A 23,033-nucleotide genomic window follows, 5' to 3' on the forward strand; every position below is an offset into this window, starting at 1 on the left:
TTATTTTATTTATTATAGCCAGGTTGATGAATAATTTCATTCGAAATAAGTAAAAATAAGTTAAAAATAAGACAATAAATCTTGGCATGTTATATCAAATTATATCAAAATGGGGGTCAAAACAAGCTAAAATGAATAGATAATATTGTATGTAATGTAAATTAATTAAAAAAAAGTAAAATAACAACAGGAATTATGAACGCTCAAAGTTGTATATATATACATTAATTTGATGATGGAACAATAAATCACGATGGTGGCTATATTCAAGTTTTTATATAACCTTATTCAAACTAAAGCCCTTTTAATGTCTTGAAAATATCTGTATAAGAATTTCAACGTTACAACAATTTCAAATACATTCAGAGCAAACCCTGGCCAACCCAGAACAAACCAAACAGGTTGCTTTTGTTTGCGTTTGTATAGGGATTCCTGCATGTTTGTTGTTGTTATCATCCTAGCTGCGACATGTCTTCAGTGATCTCCTATATATATATATATATATATATATATATATGCATCTCCATTTTTGAGCCACAATTTACATGATACATTTATACAACATGATAATTTACGAATGTAGACTGAAAACATTGAAATGCTAGATTAAAAAAATCATTAATCCTATTAAGAAAATAAAAGCATGTTACCTTTTCAGGATGAAGCACTGTATTTCCAATGTAAACACACCCAGTGGGGGTTGAAGGGATTGCAGTGGTTGGATGAGTTTTTTGGGGGGTTTTTTTCCTAAAAGTTGGTTGCCTTGCTCTGGACTGCAGATGTTTGATTCTCAGGCAGCTGCTCGCACACATGAAAGGCAATAATGATTGTAATTACCAGAGAATTCGAGCTACTGAAAAAGAAACAGTCCTCCCGGCTGAAAGTCTTCAAAAAAGTTCTTGTTTGGTTGTTGGTTTGGAAGTTTCCCTCAATTCATCAATACGAATTTAAACAAGACAAGTAAGAGAAATGGAGAAGTTTTAGGCTAAAAACTGTGTTTAATCTGTCTGATTCATTTTCCACTCTGGCATTGGAACATATTCCCCCGGTCAGAAATGGTTTTAGTGGCTGAGGAACAGAGTTGAAATAAAATCAGTAGCACAGGGAACTTAATATTTGATGAAAAACAAAGTTGTAGTAAACAAAAAGGTGGCCACATATTCAGTAATTAACTTCCCCCGGCCATTTCCGAAAAGACATGAGGGGTAAACAGAGAAGAGGGAGAGCTAAGACGGGAACGTGTGTTGCTAAAATTGAAGATGCTAATAATACCTCTAAGGCAACTGTTACGCAGCGCATAGTCTAGCTTTTGGTTTCGCCATTTGGGAATGTGGACCATGTGCCCTGTCAAGGCACCTGAGTCGGGGCAAGGCCACAGCTTCAGTATTTGGTGGATGGTTTATTTACATTCAGTAAGATGCACACGTCCCCGTCAGAGGGTCTTCCCTGGGTGAGTGTGACCACCTGTTTTCACAGACCTGTAAACACTCCCGAGGGCATTAAGGGGGCCCCCTGCTGACGTCTAAACAAGGGTCTTCAACCTGGTCTTCATCTCACTTTCTGACCACGTGAATGTGGCAGTGGTCATATCAAAGCAACTAATAAAAAAATAACACAGTTTTCTAGGATTTTTCTCAACGTTTCAACACATTTTCTCTCATAAAAGTCTCAAAATGTCAACTGTGTCATATGTCAAATCACTGATAAACAAGCGGCTGTTCTTTAAATTAAGCTTTTAATATCAGGATCAGGATACAAACATCTAAGTTTTGTTCGTCCATCTTCATATTAACTTTTAAACGTCCTCTACGACGTTTTATTTCCCACTCCCACTATTAAATCTGTACATTTATGGACAGTCATTCTCCCTGCTATTGGCCTCACAATAAGAGAATCACAGCCGAACCCAAGATAAGTGGGTTATTTAAGTCCATCCGGCTTAACCGTCACAATGAACAAAAACAAGTGGATCGGACGGTTTGTTCCAAGAAGCATTAAAAAAAAAGTAAGAAGCCAAGAACACAGAAAGGATCTCTGAAAGATTAGAAAAAAAGGTTGAAATCAGTGTGAGGAACTTAAACTGAACAAGCTCAAATGTAACTCTTTAAAACTTTTTAGTCTCCTGTTTTTAAGATGACACTGTGGCTGATGGTTGTATCCTGTTGCTTTTTTTCTTAAATCCTGGTTCAGGGAAAAATAAAGCTGTGACAACTCAGCACCCCACGACTGAAAGCATTAGATCACCTCTGACACAGCAAGTCTCCGGCAGAGCTGGTTTTTGGGACCAGTGCCCTTTGGCAGGCAGGCGATGCCAGAAAACAATATCTGGCGTGTGTGTGAGCTTTCAACCATTTACGTGACTCACCTCGGGTCCTTTCATTAACCTGCTGCACACAATGCTTATTTTCCCTCCGCCACCGTCCCAACTGTTACTCACTGGTCTGAAGCTTCAGGAGTTTCCAGCACTGCCAGTCACATGCCCTGCATCATCCTAACATTTGGGAGCTTGTGACCTCAATATCCTTCTAATCTCAGCTCGTCTTTGAGAAGTGGCTTTACCGCCAAACGATTAATTAGATTAACAATTAGTTCAAGCCCAGCTGCTGGAGCAGGTCCAACCCAAGAAGGACTGCTTGATATCGAGCAGACAGAGCAGGAGAAACAGCTTGGATGCACCTCAGGTGGCCACCATGTTCGTGGCAGCCACTCAACTTCCTACTGTACATCAGTTCTGCCACAGTCAGACAGTCACTGACTGAAAGTCTTACCATCCAACAGAGGGACGTTTGAATCTAGCCACTTTTTGTGAGGCTTTTAATTGACCATTTCAGCCACAAGATACAACGAAAGGGAGCTTTTTGGTTCATAAGAAATTGGGTGATTTGGACACAATGTGGTACTAGATAATTCAATTTGTATTCACACGAGGCCTTTTGTATAAAGGAAGGATTTAGTCTGTACAATAAGCAGATGATAGTGACTTATCTAATGAAAGAATGACCGGATTATCTTGTTATGAGCTTGTAATGAAGAGAAAATTTGAATCACTAAAAGCACAAATCAGCATTACTCTTATATTTAACTCAAATATCGTGTCCAGTGCGTCACTGTCTTTCGTCGTCAATCCAGGGTTGCTGGAGCAAATCCCAGCTATCAACAGGCGACTAACTCTTCCTAGTCTTCACAAAAAAGTTACGAATGCATCATAAAGCTCCAGTTAAAATATAAGTTACTCGGTCATATTTAAAATCAAGGACTGAAAGATCAATGTAAAACATACATGGAGGTGAAGAAAAAAATGATGACTCCGCGTATCTCCTTGCCCTGCTCCTCTTCATCATTCGCCAGAAAAAAAAGGAAAAAAAAACATGTGCTAATGTGATTTGAAGTCTTCCTCCATCTGTTTGAGAGCGATTCCTCCCCGAAAAAATTCCCTGATCAGATGACAGAAGAAATGCCTTTCACAGGCTGAAATAAAAATGAATTATGATTCGGATGGAGGGAAAATCCCACGGATGAATTAGTGATGATCCCATCTACATGTGGGGCAGACGAGACATGAAATATTAAGTTGGAACGTACAGTGAAAGACTTTGTTCGAGAAAGTCCTGGAAAACGGCAACCAAAGAAACTGTAAAGGGATCAGTAATACCGTGTCCATCACACATTATGTCTCATATCTTCTGCATCATTCATACTTGCACATGAGAATCCCTTGTACACGCCCAGTTTTGACATAGTGGGGGAGGAAGGGGGGGGGGGGGGGTCAACATACAAGTAACCACAAGTGAATCTCATGTGACTTACACATCTTGAAACAAGAATAAATGTCATCCTTTGAAGGAAAAAGTGCTCAGCTTTTTAACTACAATATGCAAATGAGGAGAGATGACTTCACACCAAAGGTAATTGTGGAGTAGCTGCTGACTCTCCTCCGAGCCGGCGCAGAGATCATCTTTACCATGGAAACCAACACCATACTCAAGTAAACCTACACACACTGAAAGAGAAATTGCCATGGCATCCAACACCGGGGCGACAAGAAGCTTTTCCGTGACCGAACCAATTTACTCGGCGGCTAACTGCACACTCAGACAACCTTCTGCCAATCATTCCCACTCACTCCTCCTCTTTTTCCGCCGCGGTTGTGTTTAATTTAGCTGAAAGAAAGAGACATACCTCATTTGAGCGTCGGTCTGGCTGAGGCCGGTAGAAGCAGCCGCTGGTTGATCGGTGACAGACGAAAAGACGCTCTGCAGGGATCCCGAGAGATGCTCGGGGATGCTGCTGCTGCTGAACCGGCACCGCTCGTTCTCCGCCACTATCAGCACCAGCAGCAGAGAATCGGGAGGGGAGGGGAATCTGAAAAGAGCCGGAGAGGGGGGTTGCTCGATGATCAGCAGAAACATTACATCATAGGCTGCCTCAGTGGAAGGGTGGGCGAGGAGTGGACGGAGGACAGGAGCCGTTCCTTATTGCGGCGCTCGTTCTGTCACTGCTGAGCATCATTTTGGGACTAAATTTAATACTTGGGATCAGATTGTGAAATGTTCCATTTGTGGTCATAACAAGAAGCACGTTTTAATCGAATAAAACACAGTTAATTGCACGCAATGGATGCTCGCTGTTGCACTGGATTTAATAAGACGCGCCTGCGTGTGTCCTGCTTATGAGCAAACGTCTAGTCTGGACAATAAATTGAATTGGGAGTCCAGTTCATGATTATAAATATCTCGGGCTGAACCTCCAGAAACAGTGATCCAGCAAAAAACATCTCTGCAGGTCTAGGTGAACACACGTCAGACAACTATCTGGTTCTTAGGCAGTACATTTCTCAGTTACATACATATTATACCTAACATAAATAATAAAAAAAAATAAAGAATCTGGAATGGCAGTAACATGAAGAGCCCAACAGCAAACATGCTGCGTTGTCACTATGGTATATGGAATTTAAGAATTTTCATTTTGACGCTCCAAAATATCACATTAGAAGTATGGTTGAAATGACAACCATATATGAACATAGCTTATAGAGAAAAAAGATACATTGTAGCTGCAATTCACTGCTACTGGTGAAGCTTTAATAACATTCATCCATATTCATTGTTTACCTGAGGAAGGGTCTGGAGGGCACGTCCCCTCCGCCCAAAAACTCTAGCCCCTCTGGGGGTATACTGAGGTGTTTTTAGGCCAATACATCCTTGGTCTGCACCAGGCGTCCCCATAGGGTAGGAGCAGACTAGGGCTGGGCACTAAATTGATAATATATTAAGTCAGTCCATTTTTTAATGAGGAAAACAACATTGTCGGAGTGAGCTTCCCCGCTCCTCCCGAGCAATCGTCCATCCTATGTGAATAGAACTGGTTCGTTTTTTTTTTTTTAAATGTCAAGACAGCTATTGAACCACGACCTACTGCAAGGTTAGTGCTGAAGCCGCTGCAGCTAAAGCAGCTCAGCGGGATTCACAAGAGTGCAACCCCACAGACCGAGAAACATAAGCCAATTCCTTTTCACTTTGTGGCGGACAGATATGGTCGCTATTTACACAGTGGAAAACTCAGGGTCTTTGGCCTCCAAGTATGTCCCAGAGTTGAGGAGTTGCCTTACTGGTACAACAGTACATGGTGCAGGATGACAAAGGATCTGCGTAGTTTTATTTATTTATTTATTGTTTTTTGTTATTTTACTCCACAACAGCACTCCTACATGAGGTGCAGATGTGTGGCATTTAAATTGTTGTATTCAATTGCAGCTTCTTCCATCCTGTACAGATGCATGCTTGAATACAAAAATCTTTGTATGTACGTTCCATATGTTTTCAAGAAGTCCTTCCTTAAGAAGAGCACATGCCTATCATGGCTTACTGTCCTCAACAAGGATCACCTCCATGACGATGAAACCAAATGGGCCAACGCAGGACGACTTTGCAGAGGAGTCTCTGAACACATCAATTTACAGAGCATCTGGAAAGCAGCGCCTGACCAAACCAAAAAGGGACCGGTGTAACAGATACCTATTCCCATTGGTCATTTTTTAAACAGCGACACAAACCTCAGGAGACACTCGACAACAGCACTCACAACACCATCCGTCATGTGACGTTAAGGATCCTGATGAGTGTAAACACAAACGCCACAGTGTTTACGTTGCTCAGGTCTGTTCAATGTAATTGATTTAGCGAAGAGCACGACGCAGTCATAGTCAACAGTCAGCTGTCGCACGCTGTGAGCGACGACCTGCCTCACGTAAAAAAGAAGGCAACTTCAATTTCAATTGAACGGTTAAGTCTCTAAGGACAGTTTAATCAATACCTTGGTCACTATGAGGGCCGGCAGGTTCGAGGAACAACGGCGCGATTGCTCTGAATTTTGTCTCCGCTTAAGTCTGACTCCAGAAAGTCTTATGGTACTATGTCGTCCTCTTGGAGTCAATTAACAATCCCCAGCGCCGTTCTAAAAATAGCTATATTAATTATGCAACCAGCTTGTTTAGACTTACTCTTAAAGTATTTTCATATACAAGTTTCAGAGGAGAAGAGAACAGAGCACAGATCCTTGACTGAAGCATGAGTACAGTTAGAAATGTCTCCTGTGTGCGAGTGAAATATTCAGAAGCAAATTAGCAAACACTCGGTTGAACTGCTATGAATCATGTGTAATGGTAGCTTTTAATATTCAAGCCATTGAAGACTTTAATCAGGAATTTAGGATAGAAATACTTTGTTTAAATTCCAGCAAATTTAAAAACTGTATGTGTTACACAAATACCTGGTGTGAAATGGACTTTTATCTCAACATGGAATCAGTTTACTTGATCTATGTGAAGATAAGTCAAACTTTCTACACAAATATTTTCAACATACTACTAACTAATCTGTAAGATATAGAAATACTAATACAAGTTACCTTGTTATACAAGTTGATTTTAGAAAGTGTTCAGAAGCGCATTTTTAACAATTGGAATAACTAACAACAACCACAATAACAAAGAGAAGTAAAAAGCATATTACAGCAACAGTGAAAATGCGATGCATAATAGTAATGAGTAAAAATCTAAGCTAAAATATGGATACGATAAAGACTAAAATATGAAAATATGTTTTTATTATATCATGTATAAGTGTTTTCTGTCTTTAAATTGTTTTTTTTTAACAAAACAGGGTAGATGAAAACAGAAACAGTATCCACTCATATTTGTATGTGACACCTCCTCCATCTCAATGCTCTGTAAAAGGAAGAACTTCCCACCTGTAGAACTATAAGTAGCAAGCTGTGTTATCCTTGGATCAGTGACATCAGACTAAAGAGAATGGAAGAAGGGCTAAAACCTTGAGATGTTCCGGCCTCTTGGGATAATGGTGCAATGACAGTCATATATTCAGTAACCTCATGACAAACGCTCAGATTAACTGCAGTTGAGAGAGAAAGCACTGGTCTGCAGCAGCATTGTCTCCAGAGTGGGACATCTGTCACGTCCCACTCAATTCAGATGAGCGAGCCGCTGAACGACAAATGGAAGGCATTTACGTGCGAGCGGAATTATCCCCGTCCAAATTTCGGTTTCTCTGCTAAATCATACAGCCAACGCTGCAGCAGTTCTGGCTCCTGCGTGAGACAGATGGAAATGGCCTTTGTCATGTGGTCAATTATGCAGCGGTTTAATAGAGGCTTTTCATTTCAACTCGCGCACTCCAGTCAGGAGCCGCTGGTTCTGAGCTCCATCACCGACCTGTTCGATTACATTTGAACTAAATACCATGTGAAGTCATGGCTTTACAGGCCAGTTGAAACATCTGTTTGCAGTCTAGTTCAAATGAAGGGCTCTAGTTTTAGTCGTCTGAATCCTGTCATCTAAGCGCTGAAGAATGTAACTTCTCTTATGTAACGGACGACTGGCAAATGGCATCATGCTCTCGACACATATTCTGATTTTGTAAAACTGATGAAGAGGAATTGAGGGTAAATCCTGTTACAGCTCGCGTCGTTTTTGCAAATGCAACATGAAACATTCCTTGCATGCTTCTTGCTGGAGGTGGACTGGAATGTGAGACTGTACTCTCAACAAGGCAGTGTGATTCCCAGCGAGTGGGACTCAGTGGAGGAGATGACGCTGAAGAAAGGCGGGCACCCCTGAATGTAAACAGTACTCCAAATGGTCCTGACCTTTGCTAACACAAATTGCCAGAGCTTCTTTTTGACCGCAGGGGACAGGAGTCTGAATATATTGTTGCTGTAACACAGAGAGTCTTTCTGCTGGGAGAACGAAAGAGCAGTTCTTTTTTAAATTGTTCGGAGTCAAGAGGTTTACTGCGACGGACGGATACAATGACAGCATTGAGAAATGTTCCGGAACCAAACAAAAAAAATGTAGCTGCGGCTGTAAATTCAGAATCATACTAGATGGCTAACTTGGATTTTATTCTGTGACCTATGCCACACATTAGTGGTTCAATTTTATTACACTCATACAGGAAGTAGCTTTTTGAATGGAACAGTTGGGCCTACTATTTTGGATATCAGCCATCACAAGTGAAGTCCGAAGTGATAAAAGGCCCTGTTTAAATCTTTTCAACTTGAGATCAGCATTCCAACCACGACAAGGTTACCGCTCACTTGCATTAGCTTATGCTAACCATCATAGCCAGTATAGGAGCTGCTTCTAGAGATGACAAACAAAGCAACCATTCAGTGAATAGAAACTAACATCGTGGATCTCAAAACCAAATTATTAAATATCACCAGATATGTTAGAGGCTGATTGACTTGCAGAGTATTTTCAGGTTTATCGTACATAACCTAGAGCAGCAAGGAGTTAGCAGCGTATAAAAACCATATATTTGAACAGACTGAATGCAAACGAAAGTCAGATAATGCAAATACAAGAGAATCCAGTTGAAGCAGAGACCCCGAAGGCTTTGTTGTCATGAATAATTGAAATATATCACGCATGTCAACAGTGATATATGGCGTTGATAACACGGCAGCACCCCCGTCACTTTCAGGCAGACACACATTTATCCCAGGAGAAATTAAAAGGTCAAAGGTGATTGACTGAGCTCTTCTGAAGAGACTGAACAGCACCAGGGACAACCAAACATGGGCACATAAATCACAAGGCTGTTTGTTTAAGGAGGTCGCTGGTAGCAATACAGTATTTTTGACCATAAAAGAAGTATCAGTAATACACATTCGTAAATTGTTTCACGTCCATCTCAAATAAAACTATTCTTTGATGCTGACTTACAAGACAGAAACCTCTAGATCTGATGTTGCTTTTTTATAGTTTCACCACAATCACCAATTGTTTACAGGTATCCCTTTTCTGAGCAAAACAAGGCTAAGGTGTGTCCAGTGTATTGAATTAAACACAAATGCATGTGTTGGATCAACTCTCACTGTGCTCACAAAGCCCCAAATGCCAGCCGGTATCATCCCAAGCTGACATCATTCTACTCTACTAAATATTTTATACTGGGTTGCCAAGTGTGTCGTGGCTCTCAATGAAAATAGCAGCACTAAATAGTTGCATATCAGATACGCTAAACTTATCACAGACAGTTAAAAAGTGTGATCCCCACCTCTTCTATGTCTTTGAACAGTCCACCAACCTCCACTGGGATCTGAACGAATCTGCTCCAGCTGTTTCTCTAAAGCCTCAAGACTATTTGCGGAACACACTCTTGTCATTCTAGCCATTTGGTTAGGACCCAATGTTACCGGGAAATGTATCTATACATGAAATGAATGATGAACATCAACACACATTAGGTGCATAAGATGTATGTATGTCGCTCGACCATACAAAAATCTCTAGAAAGTCCTGCATTTCCAACTTTTCTGACTGAAGGCATTTGTTTCAACAACACATCCTCGCTCTCATGGCATAAAGAAATAATAATTTAATCTAAGATATTGATGTTGGCAAAGTGGACTTCTGCATCCCATGCTGATGACACAATAGGCTGTCAATTGAAGCACATGTTCTGCCTTTCGCGTGGGCAGGACGTCACATAAAACACGAATGGAGGTTGGGGTTCGTTCAACATATTGTGAAGTGTCAATTGCTATTTAAAACGGTCATGCGTTTCAGTCTAACAGCAACTGATATCCAGTGGAAGTCAATGAAAAGACCTTCTGAACGTCCGTCCAACCGTTTTACCGTTTGTGGGAAACATTCAAACATTATGTTCATTTTCTGATGCAAATACTTGAAAATATTATACAAAAGAAAGTATACTGCAGGATGTACTCTTGAATCTACAATATTTAGGCATTCCACAACTGGGTTTTGCGAGAGTAGTAGAGTGGAATTGTTTCATGACACCATTTGAATGAGGATAAATAAAGAATGTAAATCGACAAAGACACCTTTTCTGAGCATTCATACAGCTTGTTTTTTAGAGAGGTCCATCTATAAGAAAACTTCCCTCAGCCACATCCAACCTGTCCTTAACTGGCACTGGGATGATGTCACACGACGCACTGATCTATGCTCTCAAATTCGAACATAAAAGAGCTACAGGTGTCTTCTTCAGTTTCAGTCCTGTCTACCCAGTCACCTTGTTTACAGACTCTCACTGCAGTATCATGTTCTACGTTACCGCGGTAACACTGCGATTATGTTTGCTTTTCTATTCAGGCTTCGCTCTCGTCCCCCCAAGAAACACTCATCTCATCGCCACGTTGACAAAAGAGGGCTACAACAATGGCCATTGTTAGCTGGAACTATAATGGGCCGCACCCCATCGCAAGGCAAAATCAAGAACATAAAAACTTCCATCCAACAAATGTAGAGCCAGGGTTTATATGTTTATTCATTATACTTTGTAACTGTGAATTATATCAGATGAACTTTAAGGGCATGAGCTGGAAGTCAACAGAGACAGTATGCCTTTCGCAGATCGATCGATAAAAAAACTGCAGGGCAGTTAATCAGATTATTGGGTCTCCTCTCCCTTTAAAGCATGACGGCTGAAAATGAAGAGTCAGTAGCACCATTACAGGCCTGCATCAGCCTTTCTCCTGCAGTGTTTGCCCACACTCACACAAGACACTCTGTTCCGTGCTCAAGCATGTTTGTCCACTAAAGTCCTGTTTGTTTGTGCAGAGGGAGTGATGTCCATTGCGCTCAAGCACTTCCAAAGCTCTGACACGGTTGGGAGAAATATGCTCGGCGTGGAATGGTAGCGGAGGAGCACAAGTGCCTGGTGTCTTCTGCTACCCCGACAGCATATGTCAAGTTCATACATCACCTTGAAATAGCTACTTCGCACAATCATTATGAGATAAATCAATCTATTACATGTTATTCCAGCAGGCGTTGCACAGCTCAAGCTTAAACTCCCGCTGTTTTACAAATTGATGCAAAAATAATCCCCACAGAGTTTGGGCTCTTGCTGTGTTGCTGCATGCCACGCAAGTAAAATATTGGGCATGTGTGGCTCTCACCATATAGCTGTGTGTTTACAGTGGCTTAAGTATCAGAGGGGATTTGTTACTGTGATTCACACACACATAAGGTTGGGTCTTGATCAAGCCACTCGCCATCCTAATGGGTTCTAAGACAGCGGCTGCGAAGGAGTATTTGACCTTGACTCTTTGATGACAGGAGGAAGGTTGAGCTGTTTGAGATATTCTAACTAGCAAATGGAACACAGAGCAATGCTAATAACACTGTAGTCATTAGTGCTGCTTTCTCTCTTTTGCACTCACCCTCCCATTCGCTGCAGGAGGTGCCAAACATGCAAAAATGAAATAATTATTCACAAAAATCCAAATGGGTTGTGTAACAAAGAAATTATTAACATTATGGTTAGGTTAGTTCATTGCGCTTTGCTTTGTCTATGTCTTAAGTGTTTGTTGGCTGCTGTGACAACAAAAATTCCCCATTGTGACAAGAATAAATTGAGTCTATTCTAATAAATCGACTGGTATAAATCAATGTTTGTACAAGCCCAGCTACCTACACAGAAAGAAAATTAAGTGTAAAAGATGCATCTTATAAAAATCTTTTTTTTTTTTTCTTATTAAATGCAGCTGATATTTTGTTGCGCTACGTAACAAAATCGTAACCTCACCAAACAATACGAAAGACGAAACAAGGACTGTTGGGAACCTTTTTTAACCCCATGAAAACCCAACATTACACGCATTAAACTTGAAACTGCAAACTAGCAGGGCGTGTTTTGGCAGCTATTATTTTCCAAATATATATTCAGTGCAACATAAATTATGTTCATAACATTTGGCCTTACAATGGCTGAAAAGGACATTATATAAAATTAAACAGAACCACTTGCCGTGACTCCGCCACAGCACTTCAAGCTGACACCTGCTTCGCAAAACTACAAATTATTCTGTTTTTCTGTCTCTGTCTAAAGGGAGCCATTCGAGGAAAAGGTAATTTGAGGGTTCCACTTAAAAAGCAGGTATGTGAGAGGCCCACTTAGCGCTCAGAACACTGCAGCTACGATTATTTTCTGCGTCTGTCATATTTTTTAATTACAGGCTGCCGGATCGTTTCAAAACAGCAAATGTGTGTCCTTCATTTCAAGAGGACCATTCTGCTGTACAAAATGGAGAATATTCATTGGCTTTTATATTTCTTTATTTCTTGGGTTCAGTTCAACGTTTAGCAATGTGAATTATATTTCAGAGGCCAAGATATTGTCATGAGACAATTGGCCAAGTCTATCTGAAGCAGATAAACAGTTGAGTTATGGTCCAAATATATTCTGCAGAGAGCTGCATAGCTGTGAAGCAGTGAGTCATTTCATGAAATATTTAGACTCTGGTGCATGCCTACAGTCGTGCAGGTACAAGCGCCTACTTCTTGCAGCAAGGCGTTGCTTTCAACATTAAAACCACAAATTTGTCGCCTTGTTTAACATTTAGATTGATGTATTTCTACAAAGACATTAATAAACAGGGACAGCTTTGGTGAAAGTGCAGTGGTTGTCCAGCAAGCCAGGCATCTGGCAGCTAGTCAGAAGTAAGGGCTTGTGTTTGCCACATTGTCGATCATTGTTTTGTTTTAAAGTGTGTTCTTTTTTTAAACAGAAACCACTGGTTCGGTCAATTTAAAGGCAGCACGGCTAATATAAACTTTCACAGTTGCTATTTAACAAAGGACATAACAGCTATATTTCATTAGAAATAACATTTTTCATTACATTTATGATGATATATTTATGTTTTTCAAGTTTTATGGATCTGCCATTACTCTTTTTAAATTTATTTTTCTTCTTCTTGAAATATTAATGTTGAGGTTTGTGGTTTCTTTTTTCTTAACCATCCTTCTGTTTCCTTAGCACTTAGTCAGTTGTCTATTTAACCATTATTTAGGGCCTGAGGTCCAACTTGAGCTGTTGTTCTTGTTCTTATTCATGCATTATTCTTTCAGGAAGATTCAATATGGCCGTAAATAACGTTCCCATACTATTCCATACAACATTTATTTAAGGCTTTTAACTGTGGTTCAAAATAGCCGCGACGACCTTTCACCAGACCTTTCAGGACTGTGAACTCATGAAAAGAGCGTATTATTTTTGCACCTGTTTAGCGCATTTATGAGCATTGCAGATAACGCGTCGCAAACACTTTGAGCTGGAGTCAGCGACAAAAACAAAACCTATGTAGTGCCGTGTCTGACCAGCGTGTGTGGCGCAAAGCCGATCCAACAGCCGCGGCCTCCATTTCGGTGCTAAACTTAGCTCAGCCCAGAAACACGGGATCAGAGGATGTCGGCTTATTGCTGGCTCATGTGGCAAAGCCTCCGAAGGATCCGGAGATATGCAACAACTGCGATCACAGGAGCACAACAATAGCCCGAGCTGAAGCAAAGACCTTCGGGTGACGGCAACAATGAGATAATGACGAGAGCTCAAAGTTTAAAAACCACTGCAGCATTCCATTTACCAGAATACATCAAACGCATGTTTGGTACGAACTGTACAACAATGTAGCAAAAGGGGAATTGGCTTCACAAGAGTTTCAAAGATTGAATATAATGTTTAACTAATATCTCTTAAGAGACGAATTTACAGGAGCACGAATCAAAATGACGTGTCAAACTTATTCGGGTAAATACAAGTAGTATTTTAATATACCTTTTAATATACATTTGGCCTTTTAATTACGTATTATGAACATAAAATACATGCGTGAAGAGTACTGATACTAGCCAGGATTTCCGCCACGGCTTAAATGAAAGCCGCCACGTCATCAGATAAAAATGATCTTTTCTTAAAGATAACATCGCATGTGTATCTCAAATGTATTAAAACAAAGTGGAATCATTGAAGCAAACAGATAACATATAGCACTTGATGGAGGTGGACATGAACATTCATTTTTTGCCGTGTTATTTGCAGAAAATCCCGTAAGGAACACCATGACTGAAGTCCGTTGCTCGCGGAAAATATGAAGAGAGGAATTGGAGGCAGATTGGCTTCTCATGAATTAAAACTAGTGTTTCTACTGTCACCAATTCAGTGAATGAATGTTTCACTCTGTTTCTGTATCACTTCTCAATTGGCTGCGTTGTTGTTCCGTTGTTAATTCTACGGTTACTCCACCATTTTAAAAAAATCCTGACGGAAACCCCACTGGCGTTATCACAGAAACATTATTAATATAGTGCATTAACTTAAGAAAACCATATCCTAAAGTATTTTAACTTTTTTCACAGAAAACAACTGATTTGTATAATTGCTTTCTCCAAACCAACACCAGAACACATTATTTAAACTCACCTCTCACCGCTATAAAACAGGTCTCCTTGTACAAAATAATAATATTTTAAGGCAGTTTAAGGGAGCTTTCAACGTGTTAGACACCTGTATTGATTTCAATCTGCATTATAAAGCCATCAACCATATCATCACATCCAGGTCGTGGATTCATCTTTTACCAGCCAAAGTTGCTTTTGAGGTGTGTCCTTGGTCAGAAAATAGTGTGGTAAAAAAAGTTTTGAAGTGGTGAAGACCCTGAGGGGGAGAGAAGTGAAAGCAAAATTGCTTTAAAATTGCCGCACACCATGCTGCATCCTACCGGGTCCTCTGCACTGATTGACTAGTTATGTGGCCAAGTAGATCAAGGTTCGCTGTCAAAATCTCAGTAACTGGGTTGCACTCAGCACCCAGAACCCTCAGCAGTGTCGGCATGACTGTTATTGACCATGTAAGTTTGGTTTGTTCTATTCTTTTCCCCTGCACATGCAGTACTGCTCGCTCTTGTTGGCATGCTAGTGTGTCTTCTTCAATGTTACTTTTTCAGCTGCATACGTTGGAGTAACGCAGCTGTTGGATGAGTTACAACAGATCAGTTACGACGGATGAGTTACTGGCTCAGGAGACCATGGTATAGTGTTGTGAATCCCACCCTCTTTTTGTCTATTTTAAGGACATTAAACACTCAAACACAGTGGACAAATTTAGTCCCAATTTTACAGCTCATTGCCACAAAATCCCCAATAAATAATGGTTCTCAAGCACAGTTTATCAGCTGACCTTAATAAACTGACATTAATTCACTATTTAAAACATGAGCTTCATCAAAGAGTGAGACAGGAACAATATTGGCTCGGCTACATTGATGAGGTCGGCTCATTTGTAATTCAAACAGTAGTAAGTATACTCACAGATTGGTGTTTACTATTGATCTCCCCGCATCAACGGCCACAGCTGTAGGAAATTATTGATAGTCTGGTGAGGGGACAGTGCGGACTGGTTTTGTCCTGAATACATTTAGAAGAATCAAAACAGTGCCACTGAACAGACTGCTTAAACTCAAGGTGGTTTATCGAAAACAATATTACAATAGAATAATAGGCCAATGTATTGGGCAGAAGCAGGGGCAGGTGTTGCAACCCAGGGGCCGACCAAATAGGCAGCACCAGACTGTTTGTTTTCAACAGTGTTCAACTGTGTGTAACTGTGTTGGTTGGAACTAAAACCTGGACCCACTGCAGCCCCTTTTGCACATCACTTTGAGACCACAGTTGAATGCCAGTTTTTCCATGATGTCTATACAGTTGGGCAGAAATTTCCATGGAGATGCTGAAAAACAATGAACTTTCTACAACTGTCAACACCGAATGAAGAGGCTGCTGTGCAGACAGCAAACATCAGATACCGAATCCGTAACATTACAAGGCAGCATCTACAGAGGTCATCATTCGGATGATCCGCTGAAAACATACATTTTAGCAACTCAAGTTGCAACCTGTGAAGGCAAAGGTGATGATTTAATCCCAGCAAGTATGTTCCAGCAAGGAAGGCTCTGAGTGCTGTCAGGGACTTAAGTGGTAGTAATTATCTGCTACTGGACTCTTTTTTTTTTTTTTACTTTGGGTGAAAAATGATATAGCGTTGCATGATGACTCCAATGGTGTTTGCCGAAAACAGAATCCGTTTTTTTTTTCATCTGTTTCTGTGTCAGTGGAGACACAGTTAAATTGGATTTGCATGTTAACCTTGGAGGCACAAATTACCTTTTCTACTGACTCGGATTCAGAAAAGCCAAATTATAGATGTGCCGTGTTGCTCTTTGTGAATCAGCAAGGAGTTTCTAGACAGGAAATGAGTGCATCTTGCCGCTCCAATAGACGACTTTTTGAGTAAACCAATAATCATACTTGAAGCTTAAGCCATCCGAATAGGATCCCAGACGGCCTGAATGTTTGTTTTACTGATGTAGATGAGGGCTGTCAAACGCACAATTTCAAACACAGTCCAAAAGGAGAAAATGTTTTTTTGCTGCAGGGTTAGAGCAATATAACACCACAATATCTGCTGTGACAAATAACGCTTTATAGCCATGGGCGCACAATAACAGTCAATGCTCTTTCAACAGCTTTTAAATCTTAAAACGATAAAAATTCTCTGACTTTTTCCCTCTATATTCTACAAGTAAATAAAAATAAAACCTCATTACCTGACACATTTAAATCCACAAGTCAGTTCCTCCAGGAAATGGCGAAGTTTCAACCAGTCTCGTCTGCAAGTTCTGCAGAGCTCCTTTCACCAACCCCTCCATGCGGCATGTTTGTCAATATTCACTCCCACCTTGTTGAGATGAGGTTATGTGCGACGCCAAATGCTCACATCTGCCTGCAAATATTGCCACCAAAGGTTGCGAATTGGACTTGGCTAATGAAATTATACATTGAAAAGTATAACAGATGGAAGTAAAAAGCGGAACTCACCACTGCAACATGCCGTCACCCGAACACTATATGGGCGGACGTCAACAAACATGGCTGACCGCCAGATCCATCTCTCTCCAGGCTATTTCTGACACTCTGCATGCCGACCCTGTGGAACATACAGCAGTTACTGTTTTAATTCAACACAAGCATCACCCACCCCACCCATCCAAACATCTGTCAGTCTTCGCCCTTGTGAGGAGCCCTGTAAGAGAACAACAAGCGCTCACTACACACTTACAGCCCAGACACTACTCACGGAACATCATTATAATAAAGATACACCTATATTATCTTCATCCAATCGCCTTGTTTTTGCCTGTTCATTTATCTATTTATTTATATTATGTATGTGTGTGTTTTGCAAGTGAAATACTCACTGCTTTTTGTAAATAAAGCATATTTGGTAAAAATCTGCAGCATTTTTTGGCTAAAAATGGACAAAATTTTTTACAAGCTAATTTACAATGGTCCTTACTTGCCATTATGTTGCGTCACAACCATAAATGATCGCTACTTTCACCGCAATTTCTTTTTAAATCAGCTGCATTTTTGGGCCACAGCAATCAATAAAAAAGTCTACAATATACCTGTAGGGACTGACAAGTTTTTACTTGTTATACAGTATTTTCACATATACTAGCCAGAGAACTGCAGTGATGTGAGGGGGTTATAAGACCTGGGTCGAATATCAAGGAGACAGTCGGAGCACGAGAAGTATTCACTCAAACCATCCTTTCTTCTCCCATCCTCAGGCTATAACAAGAGTGAAAAAATCATATAAAGCTACGTGTCTCAGGCAGGTGGCAGCTTAAAGAACACAAGGCAGTAAAATGCAAAGACGGGTTGTATTTAGAAATCACACATGACAAAATGAAAGCGATAACTCATAGGAGTGAATGAAAAGGTTATCAAAGCCCAGAATTAGGCCTCCAGCAAAAGTGCACACTCAGCAGCACCGGGGTCTATTGACTATCAGGAGCCTGAAGGCGCCTTTGGAAAGAGTTTCAGTCAGATTCTGAGTACAAAGTAAAGCCAAAATGCAAGAGACTTTGAGATATTTGCCTTCAGTTTCAACACATATCCAGTTACTCAAGAGTATTGAGATCAAACAGAATAGTTTTAGCTTGGACGAGGTTCAGCAAAACTTGGACAGTCCAAAGCAAATGAAAGTAGATAAATGTACTAGGTTAAGAGTTCCTTCCTGGACCCAATGTTTTTGGCCCCAAAAACTACTTTGTAGCACCAAAAGACTTCTTATGCAAGCGATAAAGAATGCACTGGAAGCCAGGCTTTATTTGAGCGGCTCTGTTTCACACAGTTGCAGGCATTAAATCACAAGAATCGAGGAAATAAAGATACTGCTATACAGACACGCCCCCGAATGTGGATCTTTCTCCCGAACTCATTATTCAACTAGACTGCTTCATGAGGCGAGTCTGGTTTTCTCCAGTTTAGGCATGAAAGTACTCACTTCAATGTGTCATAGTTGTAAAAACAGGTGAGAAAGTAGATTGTCTGTCTTTTAATTCAGGAGAAAAAAATGTGTGTGCCACTGCTATAGCTCTAAGAATGATATCAGAAATATAATCCCTTTATTATTCAGTCCTTATTCATGCTTAAGGTGTGTCTGAATACATGAATCTGAAACATTCTTTGCCAGTTGGTATGCAGTGATGACCAATAGTGTAGCTCTGGTAACTGTGGGCTCTTTTGTTCTGAAGACAGATTTAAACTGCATATCATAAATAAGGTTCCTGTTGAGAAGCAGAAGCTTAAGTACCTGTATTTACCACACAGTTAAGTCGGGGTGTAAGAAAATATATATACCTGGATATGCTGCTGCTTTTGTGTTACATCTGACTGGACTGAGTACATGACAATAAACTTGTTTTTACACACATAATAGCATAACCTAAATTACACACTATCGCAATATGTTGCAATGTATAGCATCACCACTCCTGTATCGCAAATCGGGATACGAATCGTATGGCAAGACGCATGTCGATACACAGCCCTACAGTTTAGTGGGTACTTTAGTCTGTCAAGCATTAACTGTTGGTATAAAAACAGTTAAAAAAAAAGATGTTGTTGCTAGGTTATGCCACAGATCTTTTTTTTTTATCATGACTATGTAAACAAGGCGATATCTCAACTACAATACACATAAAACAATACTCTATGCGCACATTTCCGCAAGAACACAAACGGCATCAGACTCTGAATCAGCACAGTTAGCTCATACTCTTCATCAGTTTGACGTCACTTTAAATACTGACACACACACGCTTGGTCATATACTTCTTTTCCCAGAACTACAAACAAGCAGGTGCTCGATTGAATCAGGCCGGTAAAGACAAGTCATGAAGTCAGTCGTGAGCGTGCTAGAAATCAGGTTACAGTGACATGAAGGGGCTTTACAATGCCCCACACACACAGTCACATACTCTGGCTGACTTAACATAGGATAAAGAAACTACCGATTAGCTAAGTACACATGTTGTAGGGGTAACTTTTAATAGCTACAGGCCGATTTGAAGTTCTATATAATGCTAATAGCGTTTCATTCTTCAATTAATTTCGCATTATATACATGTTGGTCTGCATTATTATTTTTGTTTTTGCTTTTTTTTCTTCAATATTAAATTACACTTCAATTCATGTCTTAAAAAGACAATTTTACTACAGATGAAACATCTAGTTTCATGCAACAATGGATCCAGCCTGGAAAATTACCACTTTGACTTTTGATGTCACATCACGCGTGGTTCGTAGTAGTACAGTCAACAGGGATTTACTCCATGCCCATGCAGTAACAATATAGTCGGTGCATCATTCACACATTCCTTGACTGAACTGAGAAAACTGATTCCATGAGTAGAACACCGTGTCCAGTTTTGCTGAAAAAGTAGTTAGTTAGTGGTACCACTAAGTTCAGTTTGTAGACATCTGTTCCTTTGTGCAAAATAAAATTACTTGTAGAACATGATGTTGAAGGCTGGATGTTCTGAAGCTGTACTGTGTATCTTGAGAAATCGCATGTATAACATTGACTGCCATCCCTACTCCACATCCCTAACAGATTGTTGCTTCAAGGTTCGGCCGCAATCAAGTTCATTCAAACAACTGTGTCTGTTTCCAAAGCCAACACAGCAGTGAAAACATCAACAACCCAGCAAGTGTGAAAATGGACCAACTGCCTCGACAACTTATTCTCCAGCAGGTGGGTTTATGAGCAAATTGCCCCCAAGTGTGTTGTAAGAGGAAAGCCCTCCCTGACACCATCATTGTAAATCACAGCATTTAGTCCTGCATGCGCTTGTTCTTCTAAGAACAAGCTAAATCAACAACACGGTCACGGTCCTGACAGGTCTGCACCTGTACAGCCGGCTGCTGCAGGCCATGCCACAACACGGGGTAATGTAATCTCCAGACGGCGCTTTCCAGAGGAAAAGCCTACAGGGGATTGGTCCAAAACAGCAAGAAATATGGAGTGAGTTCTGTTTGGAAAACTAAGTACAGTGGTACCTCGGTTCTCGAAGGCTGTTCAAGAAGCGACTTGTTCGAAATCTGAATCGATTTTTCCCATTACAATGAATGGAAAACGAAATAATGCGTTCCAAGCCTTAAAATAGGCTTTTGTAGGAGTGAATGTGGAGTGTCTGCTGCAGGTGCGCTGTTCCTCTATGTGTGTGGCCGCTGCATGTGGGAGGGGTTGCCGAGTGAGTGACGTCTCTCCAGAAGTGAAGAGGTGCCCGGTGCGTGTCCAGCTCTGAATGTGCGCTTCTGTGCAGTTTGGCTGTGACAAAGTCATAAACCAAGTCACGCTCTGTCCCAGACTCGCCTCATCCCTGTCCCAGCTCCAGCCCACAACAGGACATCAAACCCTGGAGTGTGGAGAGCGAGCACCTCCCCTGTGACACTCTACCACGGTCCAGTGCAGAGACAGGAAAGGTTTTAAACCTCAATATGAAGAAAAAACAGTCAGTAAATGTAGCTAACGGGACACGTCTGCACACAGAGGCTGCGTTATACACAATAACAAAGCGCGTCGTGGGTCAGCTGATCGGTCCGCGCATGTTGTTTTTTCCGGCACGTTCGAGTGCTGGGTTTTCGTTCGAAATCCGAAGCAAAAAAATCTCAAAGTTCTCCGATTTTCCGAAAACCGAGGTACCACTGTGCAACATGTTTGGCAAACACTGAGCTATTTAAGTACATCGCTCAACAGCATAATTTCATTTTCCTCATGTGCCTCACCATTCTGGTTGTTTAGAGGAAAAGGATTGAGCAGGTTATGGAATAAGAAAGTTACAATGAAGCTTAAAATACAGGAGAAACATTTAGCATGGGGCAGTCAGGGACCAGAAGGTCAGCAAAAAGTGCTGGAAAAACACATGAAATTAGGAATGCTTGCATTCTTTCACATCGTCTTCCACATTCGTTAGTTTTAGTCAACAAATGACTATTTTTTTCCTAATAATTTGCTTTGATTTCAGTAATCTGTGAAGAGGGCCAAAAGAAGAACCTTCAGACTCAGATTTATTGTTTGGCTCTCTCTAGTGGCCATAAGAAGTAAGCGTCACAACATAACTGTAAGACGTTCTTCATGGTTTATTAATGATTATCTAAGCTCTAAGTGGCAGACAAATATTGGAAAATTATGCAACTTATTAATATCGAATATCGATAATATGATATATGAAAGTGAGGAGACAGATGATTGTTGAGCTGCTGGTATTCTTTATGCAAGTCAAATAAAAAGTAGACACACTAATTCAACTTCAGCAAAGTCGTCTAAATGAAATAAATTGTTTAGTCACGTCAGCAGTTTGCGGTTCGTGTTTCGTGACTGAAAACAAACGGTACACTGTATCGGTATTTTCGAGTAGTGTAGAAAAAAATGTGATGGCTTTAGACGGGTTAAAATTCCTTGTGATATACGAACGACTTTAAAGGACTATTGGTAGCTATTTTAAAGCCAGTTTGCATTTCGCAAATAGCTGGAGTTGAACGTGCTACTCGCGACTGTGTGGCTCACAAATGTAGTTATTTCATTTACTTTCTAGAGCAAGACAAACCACACGGTTGGTGCAAATAAATTCAAACAAACCTACCACATTGTTTTTGGGTAATTCGACGCTTTTCCATCCAACTCGCTGAAGACAAAAATAGTGCAGCAAGTATTATGAGCGGATGTGACGTCAATAAGACCAGACGCAGTGTGGCTCTTTGCTTGATGGTCTTTCAAGAAGGTATTTCTCCATCACTAAAAAAAACTAGGTTCAGTTAGGTCAGTCGATATATCACGATCTTGACATATTTAACTTAACTAATTTTTTTTTTTCATTTAGCGCGCATCAATTCCATCATAATAATCGATCCTTAAACAGCAACAGTTGATCAAATAAACGACTATAAAATTTTGTGGCATAAATGTCATCATTAAGTAAATCGATATAACACTGTTCACAAACTACTTTACAGACAATACAGAGTTTAAACAAAAACGGGAGGATCGTGTGTTTAAACTTGCACATGTATAAACTTAAAATAAAAAGTGTCTGAATAAGGATACATATTTAACTGACTATTTTTGCTTCAATTCGCAGTATTGCTTTTTCCAATGCCACCAATTCTTCAAATGGTTTTCATCCACAAGCCACTGCGGATATTGTTTGGAAAACAATTTCCTTCAGTAGATTCACAGAAGGTGCCGCCATGTTGGCTCCTTCCGTGTGTTCAACATGCTTTTATTTTTGATCTCAGTCACACAGATCAAAATTTTTCACTCAATAAATCGATCATCATAAAGCATGGTATT

The 23,033-nt window shown here is 40.5% G+C and overlaps 1 protein-coding gene across 2 annotated transcripts in view; it reads right to left on the bottom strand.

The window, feature by feature from the left end:
• sema4ba (sema domain, immunoglobulin domain (Ig), transmembrane domain (TM) and short cytoplasmic domain, (semaphorin) 4Ba) overlaps positions 1-22,940 on the bottom strand; it is a 64,341-nt gene extending 41,401 nt beyond the window's left edge. Inside the window, exons 1-5 of one of the 2 annotated variants that reach the window (XM_053885846.1) lie at positions 22,801-22,940; positions 22,327-22,478; positions 17,210-17,318; positions 16,939-17,114; positions 4,180-4,362 (exon numbers count right to left, since the gene is read on the bottom strand). The gene's annotated coding sequence lies outside the window, so the exon portion shown is untranslated. The remainder of the gene's footprint in view (positions 1-4,179; positions 4,363-16,938; positions 17,115-17,209; positions 17,319-22,326; positions 22,479-22,800) is intronic. The other variant, XM_053885847.1, reaches the window with a different exon arrangement.
• Between the last annotated feature and the right edge of the window lie 93 nt (positions 22,941-23,033).

Source organism: Synchiropus splendidus, chromosome 14, assembly GCF_027744825.2.
Source record: "Synchiropus splendidus isolate RoL2022-P1 chromosome 14, RoL_Sspl_1.0, whole genome shotgun sequence".
Taxonomy (NCBI): domain Eukaryota; kingdom Metazoa; phylum Chordata; class Actinopteri; order Syngnathiformes; family Callionymidae; genus Synchiropus; species Synchiropus splendidus.